This window comes from Suricata suricatta, chromosome 12 (assembly GCF_006229205.1).
Source record: "Suricata suricatta isolate VVHF042 chromosome 12, meerkat_22Aug2017_6uvM2_HiC, whole genome shotgun sequence".
In the NCBI taxonomy this organism is placed as follows: Eukaryota; Metazoa; Chordata; class Mammalia; order Carnivora; family Herpestidae; genus Suricata; species Suricata suricatta.
The window spans coordinates 35,818,919-35,835,093 of record NC_043711.1 but is presented as its reverse complement, the minus strand read 5'-3'; the positions used below and the strand labels follow the sequence as shown (position 1 = coordinate 35,835,093).

General features: G+C 42.7%; 1 pseudogene; it reads left to right on the top strand.

The window, feature by feature from the left end:
• Positions 1-15,405, top strand: part of LOC115274331 — a 16,169-nt pseudogene extending 764 nt beyond the window's left edge.
• The last annotated feature ends 770 nt before the right edge of the window (positions 15,406-16,175 follow it).

Sequence of the window (16,175 nt, the reverse complement as noted above, 5' to 3'; positions counted from 1 at the left end):
CTTAATTTATTGTCTTGGGCCGGGCGGGCCACTGAGAGGTGGGGTTCATTCTCATTTCTTCAGAAAGCACCCCCATGTCACCAACTGTTCCTGGTGCCCCGTGCACTTGTGGTATCCAAGAAGAGGCCTCCATGATGTTGGTTTTCAGACCCAGAATCCTGGGCATGTTGCCTGCTCCCTTCTGGACTGACCAGGACCTGAAAACACGGGAAAAATCAGTAATTCCAGGAGCAGTTGGGGCCTTGCCCATGATATTAGAAGAGCTTCAGAGACCCTCATTCACCAGCCACAGCAGCGTTCCGTCCAGACACTATGTATCGGAACACGTGACTGCACACAGTGGCCGGCTGTGGTTACACAACCATGCAGACATGTTTTGTTTGGTCTGCAAGGTATTGCTATTTATGTATTCTTATTTTTATGTTTAAGGTTTTTTTCTCTGTCTCTCTCCCTCTCTCCCTCTCTCTTTCTACTGTGAAACATTTTACACATACAAAAAAAAAAATCAACCTTGAAAGAAGGATAAAAATGTCTTTAGGGTTTGTCACTCCCAGCACACCTATCATTTGAGGCCAGCTCATTCTTGGCTATGGGAAGGGTCTGTTCTGTGCATTGTAGGGTGTCTGGCAGCATCATTCGACTCCACCCACTAGGCGCCAGTAGCACCCACCTACAACCCTACTGTGACAGTTAAAAAAAATGTCCTCAAGGCACCTGGGTGGCTCAGTCGGTTAAGCGTCCAGCTTTGGCTCAGGTCATGATCTCACGGTTCGTGGGTTCGAGCCCCACATCGAGCTCTGTGCTGACAGCTAGCTCAGAGCCTGGAGCCTGCTTCACATTCTGTATCCCCCCCTCTCTCTGACCCTCTCAGTTCGCAGTGTCTCTCTCTGTCTCTCAGAAATAAATAAAAAACATTTTTAAAAAGTCCTCAACCAACCTCATGTCATCCACATGTCAGTTGAGAGTTACTAATCAAGGCACACAATTATTCATGTTTTGTCCTATTTGCTCTATTACACACACTATATTTTAATTTTCTCTCTCCCTTTCTCCCTCCCTTTCTTTTCCCTTTGTTCTTTGGCTGAAACATTTGAAAACAAATCGCAGACATGGCACTTCATCCCTAAATACTTCATCTTGGATCCTCTAAGAACAAGAACCTTCTCTCACACAACACAATCCCAGGATCACACTCAGGAGGGATGGAAACTCTGTAATACCATCAAATAGCCAATCATAATAGCATTGTCCCGGTCATGCCAAAAATGTCCTCTGGAGCTTTGGCTTCCAAACTCAGATCCAGTCAAGGCTCACTGCACCTGGCTGTGAAATTTCTCCAGTCTCTGTTCTATATTGTGTTTTAAAACCAACTTAGAACCAAGAAGATTTCACATAGAAATCCAGATTTCTGTCTTCTCTTGAGAAATTGGTAGTTCTGACAACACTGGATGTGCATTTTCCCAGGGAAACTGTTGGTTGCCACCCAGTGGTGACGTCCCTCTTTAAGAAGCTCTCAGCTTCGCCTCTCTCTCCACCCCCACCCCATTCACTCAGTCCCTGCAGTCCCTGGAGATGTAGTCAGGCCGACCTCAAGTCAGATGGCCGGAGCTTCCATCCAGCCTGGCCACTTAAGAGTTGTGTGACCTTGTAAAGTCACTTCACCTCTCTGAGTTTTAGATTCTTGTCTGTAAAATGAGTCCACGGTGATCCTTGTATTCTAGGCATATGCGAGGTTTTCACTGAGACTGGGTTTGGGAGGCCCTTAGCACAGGACCTCGTTATGGTCACTGCTTGGCAAATTTTACCTCTTTGCCATCACCCTTATTATTGGAACTTTCTACCCCTTACCTGCCAAAGGCAACCAAAAAGAATGAAATCTTGCCATTTGTAACTATGTAGATGGAGCTAGAAGGTATTATGTTAAGTGAAATTAGTCAGTCAGAGAAAGACAATTATCATATGACTTCACACATATGAGGCTTTAAGACAGAATGGATGAACATAAGGCAAGGGAAGCAAAAATAATGTAAAAACAGGGAGGGGGACAAAACATAAGAGATTCTTAAATATGGAGAACAAACAGGAGGGTTCCTGGAGGAGCTGTGGGAGGGGCGATGGGTTAAATGTGTAAAGGGCATTAAGGAATCTAATCCTGAAATCATTGTTCCACTATATGCTAACTAACTTGGATGTAAGTTTAAAAAATAAATTTAAAAAGAAGGGGGGCAATGAGACAATATTAGGTACAGTTAACACAACTAACAGATTCTTTGAGCCTCACCAATGTCACAGACACACAGTGGTGTCCTGGGCCTCTACCCACCTAACCTCACAGGAACTGAGGCCAATCCCTGTTTCGGGCCCTTGCCACTGCTTCTGGAAATGGTGTACATTCTGGCTTCTCCCAGAAGGGAGAGACGGTGTTACTAACATTGGGGGTGAATTAACTCCCCGGGGCAAACTTTTCACCAGTGAGGGATAAGAGCCCGGAGGAAGCTTAGACCACAGGACATGGAATAAATATAAATGCACCAATTTTCTGGAATCTTGTTTTTGAGCATAAAAAAGCTAACAGACACGTTTGAAAATAGAAACACATATTATTCAAAGCCCCCAAATTAATCAGTAGAAAAAAAAGCTGAAAACATACTTAACAAAAATCAGTAGTAACAAGGAGCAAGAAGCGATAGCTTTGCCCTTGGAGTGGCTACATTAAGAATTAATAGCATAAGTATATTATCTAAAGTTATAATGTAAACTGCTGGGAGAAAAACCCTCATATATGTTATTGGCAAATCTTTCTAAGTGATAGGAGTAGGAAAGCCATTGTAGACTGTTTAACAAAAATTTACATTGTTTAAATGTTATGTTGGTATAGTTTCACATAGAATTAATTTTTTAATTGTGGAAAAATACATAGAGACTCTCGCATTAGTTGACATGGGAGAAGAGGTTTTGTGTTGTCTCATTATATAGCTTGGGGTTGTTGAAATAGTTATGTTGATCATGTGTGACATTTACAAATAACGTTTTTGGTGTTGGAAACTGATATACCAGTGCACACAATGCCTGGCATGGAGTGAGCACATGGTCGGTGACTTCTTGCCATCATTGAATCAGTTGATCACAGTAGTTATGAATTAAGGGATGCAGTGTATACAAAGCCTTGAGTACAGTGCTTGGCATTGCTCAGTGAACACTGATTACTGCCATCATCTTGATATAGATAATCTTCAAATCTCTGACCTTTAATTCAGTAATCACATCCCACCTAAAACAAGTGGATTTCACAAACCTATCTAAAAAGATTCCTTTTTTTCAATCTACTCAGGGTTTAAAGATTTTCCACAGACTTTATGGCAAATCCTAGTTTCCACCTTCACTTGTAATGAGATTCTGAGCATCAGCATCCTCACCTGAGAAATGAGGACAATAATAAGATCCAGCTCAGAGCTTATAAATGCAATAATACATCAAGTGCATGGCACGGAGCAGTCTCAATATGTGAGAGCTCTTATTACTGTTATTTTTGTTACAAAGAGCAGTGAGCCCAACTCCAAATAACCTCCTGACTAAGGAAAGGATGAAATGCCTCAACAAGCACTCAGGCCAAAGACAGATTCTTTGAGACCCTCTGCAAAGGGGAAACATGGGCACTCATTGGCCTAGTCATCACTAGGATCTGTTGCCTCCCTGTGGAATATCACAGACACAGTCATGAGACAGGCAAATCTTCCAGGCCACCGTTCCGGAAGCAGTGTTGCCCTTTCTTCTTGGGCTTGGATTGTTTTCTCTGTTTCATCTTGTGTGATGGAGAAGTCATTATTTGGGAATTTTAAAGGCCTGGACTCAAAGCTCAGTATTTTCACTGGTAGCTGAATGACCTTGGCCATATATACCTTTTGCTTCCTTGGTCTTTCTTTCCTGTTTGTAGACAAAAAAATATGTCTTCCCTTGGAACACCTGGCTGGCTCGGTTGGTTAAGCAACCAACTGTTGATTTGGCTCAGGTCATGATCTGATGGTTTGTGGGTTCGAGCCCCACATCAAGCTCTGCACTGACAGTGTGGAGTCTACTCAAGATTCATGGCCCTTTCTCTGTTATTAGCAAGGGTCAAGGAGCATCTCTGGGAGTTTTCAGTGGGACCCCCTTGTCCCAGGGCCAGGTTTACTTTCCCAGGCTGAGCCCTGCCCAGCTCCAGCTGCTGCCATTTTCATTGTCGAATAAATGAATGGTTTCCCCTGTTGTGCTGTACCCTGGCCCTCAGTTTACCAGTTTGGATGGTTTGCATCAGAATTCCCTGGGTGAACTCATTAAAATGACAAATTCACAGGTTCTGCTTCTGGAGAAAAATTTAGTCATTTTGGAGTGGGGTTGTAGATTTTCACTTTTTCCCTGGATGAATCTGATACATATGAAAATCATCTGAACAAATCCAGAGACTATAGATGCTGGTGAGGGTGTGGAGAGACGGGCACCCTCCTATACTGTTGGTGGCAATGTAAACTGGTGCAGCCGCTCTGGAAAACAGTGTGGAGGTTCCTCAAAAAACTATCCATAGAACTCCCTTATGACCCAGCAATAGCACTGCTAGGGACTTACCCAAGGGATACAGAAGTGCTGATGCATAGGAGCACATGTACCCCAATGTTCATAGCAACAATGTCAACAATAGCCAAAACATGGAAAGAGCCTAAATGTCCATCACCTGATGAGTGGATCAAGAAGATGTATATATATACAATGGAGTATTACATGGCAATGAGAAAGAATGAAATATGGCCATTTGTAGGAAAGTGGTTGGACCTTGAGGGTGTCATACTGAGCGAAGTAAGCCAGGCAGAGAAGGACAGATAACCATATGTTTGCACTCATAGGTCTAACAGGAGAACAGGAGAAACCTAATGGAGGACCAGGGGGAGGGGAAGAGGGAAAGAGAGCTGGGGAGAGAGAGGGACGTAAAACTTGAGAGACTATTGAATACTGAAAACGAATTGAGGGTTGAAGGGGAAGGGGGAGGGTGAAAAAGAGGTGGAGGTGGTGGAGGAGGGCACTTGTGGGGAAGAGCACTGGGTGTTGTATGGAAACCAATTTGACAATAAACTACTTTAAAAAAAAAAAAAAAGAAAATCATCAACTTAGACTCTCATCACCCTGTAATCTCTTCCTTTGGACCATATGTCAGTGATCACAGCAACACCTGCTGGCTAGCTCTTTCACCAGGCTGCCATATAATTTTATATTTGTATAATCAACCCAAGAGCTTTATATGCGCTAAGTCCTCCCAGGCATTTCGTCTACTTGGCGGGGCGAGACTGATCATCCTCATTCCCCCGCCATGGAATCTGAGGTCGAGTGTTTCATCCAGGGTCACACAGCTCTGCAAGGATGGAAGCAGAACAGGACACCTTCCTGACATTCATCTCCTGGGCCTTTCCTTCCTCTGGAAATAAAATCATTCTCATCATTGTTCCTGATGTGGCTTTTCTTCTTTGTTTCTATGTTTTGGAGATTTTTTTTTTCTTATTCATTCTATCCCTCCCTTTTTTTTTTTTTTTTGTCTTTAAAGTGTTGACTTCTTCCTCAAATAAGACCATTACGTTTCTTTTCTCATTTTATTTTTATTTTATTTTTTTATGTCTTTTATTTATTTTTGAGAGACAGAGAGAGACAGTACAAGCAGGGGAGGGTCAGAGAGAGAGGGAGATACAGAATCTGAAGCAGGCTCCCAGCTCTGAGCTAGCTGTCAGCACAGAGCCCGACGCGGGGCTTGAATCCACAAACCGTGAGATCATGACCTGAGCTGAAACCAGACGCTTAACAGACTGAGCCACCCAGGCGCCCCTCTTTTCTCATTTTAATAAAGCATTCAGAGGAGATAGTTATATGATCAACTGTACAGCTTTACAATGAAAGCATATCCAGTTATTCAAAGGAGCAGGAAGGGACGGGGCTCCTTAATACACTGAGACATGAGGAAAATGGGTCAAAGAGAAATGACGTGCCTGTGTCCGTGTGAACAAAGTTTTGAAAGCACATTTTATGTAGTCAGGCAAGATACAAAGTCAACTATTACTTTTCAAGTGCCCTCGGGGAGGGTGAATAACCATCCCAGTGTACATGTTCCTGGGACACACGACTTTGGTTTTAAAAATTGGGAAAGTTCTAGGCAAAAAGGGACAGGTTGGCCACCTTAACCCTGAACAGTGACGGGATTGGAGGTGGGATGGGTGAGGGGGGATGGGTGCCGAGCTGTGGCCTTCTACTTTGTTCCTTAAACCACCTCTGCCAACTTTGAATCCAACTGCTTGGGTTACAGCAGAGCCTGGATGCTGAGTGATCTTACCCAAGGCAATTCCCAACTCAGGGTGTCCATTGCCCCATCTGCTAAGATCACTTTAGTAAGGATGCCTGGGTGACTTAATTAGTTGAGCATCAGACTCTTGATTTCAGCTCAGGTCGTGATCCCAGGGTCATTAGATCGAGCCCCACATCAGGCTCTGCTCTGACAGCAAGGAGCCTGTCTGGAATTCTCTCTCTCTTCCTCCCCCTATGCCCCTCCCCAACTCATGCTGGTGCGCACACTGACTTTCTCAAATATAAATAAATAATAAACAGATAAAAACTGGGTTAGGAATAACCGCCTCCACAGAAATCGGTGAATTAAAACATGAATATTAGTATGGTTTTTGGTGCACAGCAGGTAGTCGAAAGTGGCCAGGTGTCACGTATCCATGCTATTTGAATCCTTTCCAAGTGGCCTTCATTAATTGTGTTATTTAAATCACAAAGTTGTGACTTTTTAATTTGAGGGAAATAGGGCTGTAGGGAAAAAAAGAGAAAGAAAAACATACTGATATCCTGACACCGTCCTGGGTCTATGCTGTAACTCCGTCTGTGTGTGTGATTCTCTCTGTGTCATCGTCTAAGGTTTTCCACAGCTGCTCTCTTTTACTCTGTCATTAAATAAATATGTTTGACTTCAGTCTATCTCAATGCTCAAAATATAATGCAGAGCCTCTCTTTTGTCACACGCAGGAATGGGTCCAGTCCTCTGTGTTCTCCTTATTTGCTTATTTAAACAGTGTTTGTGTCCTTCATCCCATGGTGTGGGACGTTTGGCCAAAGCAAGCAAATTTCACTGTGTTTGACTGCCAGCTGGGGCACTGGCTGTGTCCTAAAAACTAGTTCTCACCCAGAGTGCTTCAAGCAAGACCCACAATGGAAGACAACTAACCCATTCATGCCTCCTGGTTGTGTTTATCTTTCCATTGTCAGGAAAAAGACCTGTTTGCTTGACCCGGAGGTCCTTGGGCTAAGGCTGTTAGCAAGAGATGCCAACTTGGAGATCACAAGTATGTGAGAAGGTTTCTTTAAAGATTCCTGCCTCTAAATCTCAGTTTTCAGTGGAAAGAGGGATTTAAAGGGAAGGATAGTTATTTAGTCAAGCTAACAAACATTTAGTCTTTGCAATGAAAGTGCCAGCAGAACTTCATTTCATTAGTTTGCTAGTCCTTCATATGTTAAGGTACAACCACTAATATATACATGAGCTTTTAAAACAAATCTTTTCTTTCTTTCTTTCTTTCGTTCGTTCGTTCGTTCGTTCTTTCTTTCGTTCTTTCTTTCTTTCTTGCCAACCTGTGCTAATTGCCCAGTTATATTTTTCTTATGTTTTTATTAACTTATTTGTAACTGCTTTTAAGCCAAAGGCACTAGGACCAAATGGCTGGAAATTCAGACTGCCTCAAATCATACCTGGACCTGATAACATTAGGCAAGTTCTTTCATCTTTCTGCTGTGTGGTTGCCTCATTTGGAACAGGAGCGATAGTTTATCTTACAGGGAATTTGTAACAACAAATGATGTAATAAACATAAATAGCTTAAAGCTGGGCTAGGTACAGAGTGAACACAAAAGCGCTAACTTCCGCTGTGGATGTGTATGTGTTCATACCACAGAGAGGGGATGTTGAAGCTCTCTGTGGCAGTGGTAGACAACTGGGTAGCCATCAGAGTTTAGGGCGCCAGCTCCCTTACTTTCTTTTTCTGGGAAGGACCTCACTCTTTGTGGGGACTGCCTCTAGTGAAATGACCCACTCCAGAATCCTAGGAACAAGGGAGTTCATTGACTCACGCCCGGCCAATCAAATCCTTCCCCTGGATTTGACAGAAAGTGGCTTTGACAATGATGATGACAGTGATGATCACAACAGCCAGTCCTAATGAGCCCTTGTTATGTGCCAGACCCAGTTCTAAGCATTTCACATATATTAACTCACATGACCCTCATGACAACCCAGTGAGGTGGCACTATGGTTATTCCCGTTTTGCAGGTAAGGAACTGAAGTTGGAAGAGGTAGAGGAGCTTGCTCACGATCACACAGCTGATAAGTAGGAGTACTAGGAGACCTTTCTTCTCACCACTGCCCGAGACTGGCCAGTGGAAGAGACTCCCTCTTTCACTCGAGGCCCTTCAGCTGGTGATGGATACCTGGATCTCTGTGAGGCTGCGGGCTGCCTTCTCCTCTTGCCACACAGCGGAAGAGCTGTCAACACAGAGCCCGATGGGGGAATTGAACCTGTGGACCGTGAGTTCATGACCTGAGCCAGAGTTGGACGCTCAGTCAACTGAGCCCCCCAGGTGCCCCTATTCTCCACTTTTTAAATTAGAGCCATCCTAGTGGGCATGAAACAGAATCTCATTGTGGTTTTGATTTGAGTTTCCCTAATGACGAACAAGGTTGAACATCTTGTGTTTCTTGGCCAGTTGTGTTATCTTCTTGGAGAGGTGTCAAATCTTCTGTCTGCCTTTTTATTGTAAAGTTTGTCTTGTTGAGTTGTAGGAGTTCTTTATAAATCATGGATATTAAACCCTAAAAAAACGCTCAGTTTATTGAGCATCCAACTCTGTAGCAGGACAACCTTCAGGAGACAGCGAAGGCAAGAGAAGGAGGGAGGGAGGAAAAGAGAGAAAGGAGAAGGAAAAAGAGAGAATGGTATTTTTTAATTTTTAACTTGTTGATGTTTATTTATTTTTGAGAGAGAGAGAGAAAGGGAGACACAGAATCCAAAGCAGGCTCCAGGCTCTGAGCTGTCAGCCCAGAGCCCAATGGGGGGCTCAAACTCACAAACTGTGAGATCATGACCTGAGCCAAAGTCAGACATGTAAGTGACTGAGCCAGCCAGGCACCCCTCCAGAACAGACACCAGAAAGAAACTCTGCATCTATTAAACAATAAATTCCCTTTTCTCCCTCCCTCCAGTTTCTGACAACCACTAACTGCTTTATGTCTCTATGGCTTTGCCTATTCTGGACATTTCTTGTAAGTGGAATCATAGAATATGTGGTCTTTTTTCATTTAACATAGTGTTTTCAAGGCTTACTCGTGTTATAACTTGTACCATTACTTCATTCCTTTTTATGCCCAAATAATATACCATCATATGGATATACCACATTTTGCTTATCTATGCATCAATTCATACACAGCTGGGTTATTTCCATCTTTTGGATATCAGGAATAGTCCTATGAACATTTGTGTACAAGTATTTGTCTGAACATCTGCTTTCGAATCTCTTGGGTATGTACCCAGAGGGGAATGGCTGGGTTATGTAGTAATTCTGTGTTTAACTTATTGAAGAACTGTCAAATTATTTTCCACAGTGGCTGAACCATTTTACATTCCCACCAGAAATGCAGAAGCATGGTTATTATTTAAATGAAAAGGAAAATAAGAAAATATGCAATTCCACATTTATTGGTCTCCCGTAAAGGCTTTGGGAGACCTCACAGTGCACACATATATGCACAATGCAGTGTTCAACGTTTCAGCATCTTCTTTCTACAAAACTCTCACCAAGCTTTGCAGGTGGTACAAAAGAGGAATAATAGTCACTTTCAGTCCTCAAAAGGCTCATGATATAATAGAAGTTGTAATTACATTTCCACCTTTTAGGTCAAATATTAGTATAGATAGCCCATTTCATATGATACAGCCTAATACATAAGCAGTTACAATAGGTAACTTGTGATTTCAAGCCTTTAGTGGAATGTTATTTTCATATAGCCTAATACATATACTTAATTAAGGACCCATTCAATCAGCCAACAAGTATTTCTGGGTAGAGGTGCCCTAATTATGTGCTACATATGCTGCAAAGTGCTGAGAATACAGTCTTTGGTGTACTTACCCGGTCTAGTCCCAGCCCCCAAGAATATCCATTTAGTGACTGGACTAAAGGAAAGGAAATATACTGAAATGTTAAGCATATCTCTCTATTTTCTGTATTATGGTTAATTTTTATCATTCTCCTTCTTCTGACTCTCATATGTTCTCTAAATTTTCCTAAAACGAACATGCATTGCTTTACCAGCTAGAACAACACACACACACACACACACACACACACACACACACACACACACACCTTTAGTCAAGCTACAGAGAACAAAAACCCAATTAATTTGTGGTATAGGTAAATAAGACATTTAAAATATGATAAACATGGTATTTCATAAGTAAGGTGAATGTTTTAAGTTATTTTGGTTAGTTTTGCTCAGCCTAAGTCAAATTGCTATGGTATTTTTTTTTATAACATTTAAAGTTCCTTGAAAGTGTCTCCTGGCTGTGGCATTAATATGTTTCAGTTTCAAATATTTATTTTTATTGTCCCCATATATTCATATTATGGCCTCTTCTGATTTTTATGATATTATTGCTCTGAAGAATGTGGTGACTCTAATTAAAAGTCTTAGAATAAGTTAAACATTGTAGACCAAGGTTTTGTTAAAGTAAACACCATTAATGAAAAGTTTGCTTTGGGTAGTAACTGATTTCTGTAGTTTCTCAGTTTTCTATTTCTTGAGGGGGAAAAGCAATTAAGAAGTTGAAGAAGCACTCTGTGGGCATTTACTGTAGCCTCAGTGCGTTTGACCATACATGCTACCTTCACAGAGCCAGAGCTGTTTGTCCAGGGATTCCTGTGTGCCAGGCAGCGTAGATGGTTAATTCATGCAACCCTGGGGGCGCCTGGGTGGCTCAGTCAGTTAAGCCTCCGACTTCGGCTCAGGTCATGACCTCATGTTTGAGAGTTCAAGCCCCACATTGGGCTCTGTGCTGACAGCTCAGAGCCTGGAGCCTGCTTCCGATTCTGTGTCTCCCTCTCTCTCTGCCCCTCCCCCTCTCATGCTATGTCTCTCTATCAAAAATAAATAAAACATTAAAAAAAATTTTTTAATTCATGCCACCCTTATAATAATGTAACAAATCAGGATTTAACCCCCACCACTTTGTAGATGAGAAAACAATGTCTTCAGCAATGTGTTAATTCCCTAAGGTTAAAGGGCTGCCATAAGAAAGTGAGATTTAAAGTCTGATCTTTTAGATTCCCAACCTGATGTTTTTTCTACTATATTATACTTTTTTTTCATAGAGTAATGAATAAGAAAAACTTAGGTTGGGGGCACCTGGCTGTCTCAGTCCATTTAGTGTCTGACTCTCGATTTCAGCTCAGGTCATTATCTCATGGTTGGTGAGATCGAGTCCCACATTGGGCTCTGTGCTGGCAGCACGGAGCCTACTTGGGATTCTCTCTCTCCCTCTCTCTGCCCCTCTCCCCACCTCTCTCTCAAAATAAAAAGAAAGAAAGAAAGAAAGAAAGGAAGGAAGGAAGGAAGGAAGGAAGGAAGGAAGGAAGGAAGGAAAGAAAGAAAGAAAGAAAGAAAGAAAGAAAGAAAGAAAGAAAGAAAGAAAGAAAGAAAGAAAGAAAGAAAGAAAGAAAACTTTGTCCTTAAAAAAAAAAGAAAATACATTTACACTAGATCAGGATTTCTTGATGGGTGGTATCGACATTTGGGGCCAGATCATTCATTTGTGTGAGGGCTTTCCTGTGTATTTAGGATAACTAACAGTGGCTCTAAGCTTCCCCTGCTAGATGCTGGTAACAGATATTGCCAAATCCCCATGGAGGAAAGAAATCATCCCTGGTTAAGAACCATATACTAGGGATGTTTAGGGGACTCATTTGGTTTAGTGTTCAACTCTTGGCTTGGGCTCAGGTCATGATATCACAGTTCATGGGTTTGAATTCACCCTATGTAGGGCTCTGCACTGCAGCGCAGAACCTGCTTGGGATTCTCTCCCTTCCTCTCCCTCTGCCCGTCCCCTGCTCGCTTTCTCTCTCTCTCTCTCAAAATAAATAAATACACTTAAAAAAAGAACCAGGGGTGTCTCGGTGGCTCAGTCGGTTAAGCGCCCGGCTTGAGTTCAGGTCATGATCTCACGGTTCGTGGGTTCAAGTCCCGCATCAGGCTCTGTGCTGACAGCTAGCTCAGAGCCTGGAGCCTGTTTCGGATTCTGTGTCTCCCTCTCTCTCTGACTCTCCCCTGTTTGTGCTGTCTCTCTCTGTCTCACAAAACTAAATAAAAAACAGAAAACAAAATTTTTAAATAAAAAAAGATCCATGTACTAAATCCTATTCCCATTATACAGAGGGAAAACGATCAGTTTTGAGTTCTCCTAAGGACAGACTGTACAGGAATTTTCTAAAACAAACCTGCTTGAAGGAATCCATGGTAACGTCGACCTTAAACAAGTGGAAACAGCTACTGGGGACCCGACACTAATCGGTCTGGAGCAGACTGCTCAGTGAGGTAACTTAGACTCCAGCAAGGCCTCCTGCCGCTTAGCTCTTCACGCACTGCCCTGCCTCTGGGACATCAGTACTAACGAAGAAGGGCTATGACATATTTATACAAGGAGAGACGACTTTTCATTATAACATAAATGACAGACTGCTCCTTCAGAAGCATTAAATCAAATGAGATAAAAACCCAGAAAAGCAGGCAGTTAACAACTCTTCAGAAATGCCATCTCCGTGATGGTCATTGTTCTAAACCCTGGGGACACTACTGGGAGAAAATAGACAATAGCTTCCTTTATGGAGTTTGAAGTGTAGTAAGGAAGCCAGACATTAGCAAAAACTTACACACGTGATTTATTAAATAATTATACATATGCATGGGGCTGCAAAGGATGAATCCTTGCTAGGCTTTCTGATGCCGGATCAAAAAGCACATGATCATTGTTTAAGCTATGAGCAAGCTCTTATCTCTGAGCTCCAAATCCATCTATCTCTAGTCTGGCTTTTGTTACACACAAACTACATTTCCCAGGTGCCTTTGCTTGGTGGCTTCCTGTGAAATTCTGTTACAAGAAAGCAGAGAGGGCACTTCGGAGGCAGGAGGAAGTGAGGAGAACGTAGGAGGTCTTGGAGAAAGGACTTCTGTCTCCCTGTTTGCTCCATGTCCCTGGCAAAGCTGCCCCAGAAGTAACATCTGTGGCTAATTCCCTCTACTAAGTCTCCTCCATCAGAACACCTTGTGTGCTGTCTGTTTTCCTGACTGAACCCGGTCTGACAAGTTTCATCCGCCAAGCAGAAGCACAGGTATTCTTCCTGTCAACCAAGCAGAAAGAAGATGATGACTTGGAGCCTTCCCTATTTAGGAGGGTGACTCAAAAGACAGAATCAGTGGAAAGTTGCAACACATCTCTGAGGACAGAGACGTGAGCAAGACTAAGTCCCTGCCCCCACGGAGCTCAGGATCTAGTGGGAGGAGCGAGGCAGTAAATGGATAAGTCACAAGTCAGTCACACAGTTTGGCAGGACATGTTAGTTTTCCCCGAGTGATGACAAAGTACCACAAGCTGGGTGGCTTACCACAGCAGAAGTGTAATCGCTCACAGTTTGGAGGCCAAGGAGTCCAAAATCTAGTCATGGGCATGGCCATGCTCCCTACGAAGTCTCTGTGGGAGGATCCTTCCTTGCCTCTGCCAGCCTCTGCTGGTGCCAGGCGTTCCTTGGCTTGTGGTCATGAACTCCAGTCTCTGCCCCCACCTTCACATTGCCTTATCTCCTCTGTGTATGTCTTGTAAGACCAAATGTCGTCGGACTTAGAACCCCACTTGGCTAATCCAGGACGATCACGTCTCAAATCCTTACCTTAGTTATATTTACAAAACTGCTTTTTCCAACATAAGCCTGCACTCGCAGATTCCAGGGGTTAGGATGTTGACATCTTTTAGGGTGCACCATTCCATCCACTACACAGGGTAAGGAAGTAGAGAGAGATGGGGGCTAGCCTGAGGTGGGCAGTGTAGGTAACACACCTAGAACAAGACCCCAGTGAGCAGAAGCAGCAGCCATGGAAATATGAGAGAAGAGCTTTCCAGGGAAAGGGAAGAGAGTATATGAAGTGTGAGGTCTACCCTCCTCTCTTTCCCATTGCTCCCTAAGCACAGCATTTATTTGAGTGCATCATGATCTTTTGATAGTCTCTCTGCATTGAACTCTTTCCCCACATCGTTGGTTCTTGCTCATCATCTTTAAATGTTTCCTCCTCCAGGAGTTGCCCTCTGACCACTCTCTCTAAAATACCCCTGTCCCCAGGTCGCAGAAACCTACCGTGCTCTGCTTCCCATCCCCTGGCCCACCTGTGCCCTCAGCCTTGGCCACAGAGGACCCGTTGGTGAGCTCAGATTCTTGTTCTTGCAACATCCTGCCCCAGGCTCTCGGTCTCTCCTTCTTCCGTCTGCTTCAGGGCCACCTCTGACTGAGAGCCACCTCAGTCAGCGTCCAAGCACAGACCCTAAGTGTGAGAAGTCTACACCCCTGGAGTCTGGAGCCAACTGATAAATGTCCCATGTGCCTCAAATGGACATTCTGGCAGGCATTTGATACACCTCTGTCCCTTCCCACAGGAATGTAAGTTGTACGAGAGAGAAACCTTTTCTGACTTCACATAATCAATTATCTTCCATTGACTGACTCTTGTGTGCATTGGTTATTTCGATGACTCTTCACCACTCGGGTTCAAATCTCCATTTTATGAGAAACCACCTCAATTCAATTTAACCTTTGCTGTTCTTAAATATATGAAAAGTGCTATCTACTATAGTTCATTCTAGAAAAAAAATTAGAATTTCAAGGTAAGTCACTAGTAATTATACCTCATCCTAATCTTCAGCAACACAACACAGAGAAAATAGAAGACTAATGCTATTTCTATTACATTGATTTCCTTTAAAAATAAAATGCAAAGAGTAATATAATTTTTTTTCATTTCACAGATGAAGAATCGGAGTCCCGAGCAGTTTGTTAAATTCTCAACATCATACATCAAGATCATCTCGAAAGTAAAGTTTAAAAATCAGTTCTTTCAGATTCCCAAGTCAATGCCCTTTTCATACTATGACACTTGCTTTCATTACACTGACTAATGAAACAGAATTTCCGACAACACCGACCATCCAGTGAAACCACTGATTAATTCAATGGAGGATGAATTCCTTTGATTAAACTCGGTTTTTCCTAGATTAAATAGTGAGTGGCAAGTAATGTTTATTAAGCATCTACCTCAGCATTATTTGATTTCCTCACTAATCACATAATAGGAGCTGTGCCCCATAAACCCTTAGAGTAATCTGGAAGCCCCTGATTTGACATAGAACCCCTTTTTTTTCCCGCTGATAATCTAGTATTGCTGGTCAATAAAACTGACCTCATCAAAGGTCCCAGCTCAGTTGCCTTCAGTCAAACCAGATGTAGTTATGATAATGGCAATAGCATCATCAGGCCAATTTCAGGAGAGACACGTGGCCAGATAAGGAGAATGCCGGCAGTGATTCAAAATGAGTTCGCTAATCCAAATTCCATTTCCTCTTTTTTTTTCAGTAATAGTCTTAATCCCTAGTCTAATCTCCTCATCCAAAGTAACATCTACATGCACCAGACACTCTGCCTGTGATTTTTACCTTTTTTAATCTATCCCCACAACAACTTTGTGAGTAGTATAATTAAAATCCCCAATTAATGGCAGAATCACAGAAAGTCTTCACTGTTTAAAGGCTGGGAGCGCTTATAGGCTACTCTGAAAATCTGGTGAAAACTAAGGATGCTTTGGAAACAAAAAAAAGCATCTAATTACAAGATACACACACACACACACACACACACACACACACACACACACTTCCTGGGGGTGTTCATGGAATCCAGTAAGTCCAAATATGAAGTTATATATGAACTTGAGTTAAGAAATCCTGAGTAGAAACTCAGGCTCAGAGAGCCACCAGCAGCAGTAGGTTGCCTGAAGTTTCCTAACAATTACAGGG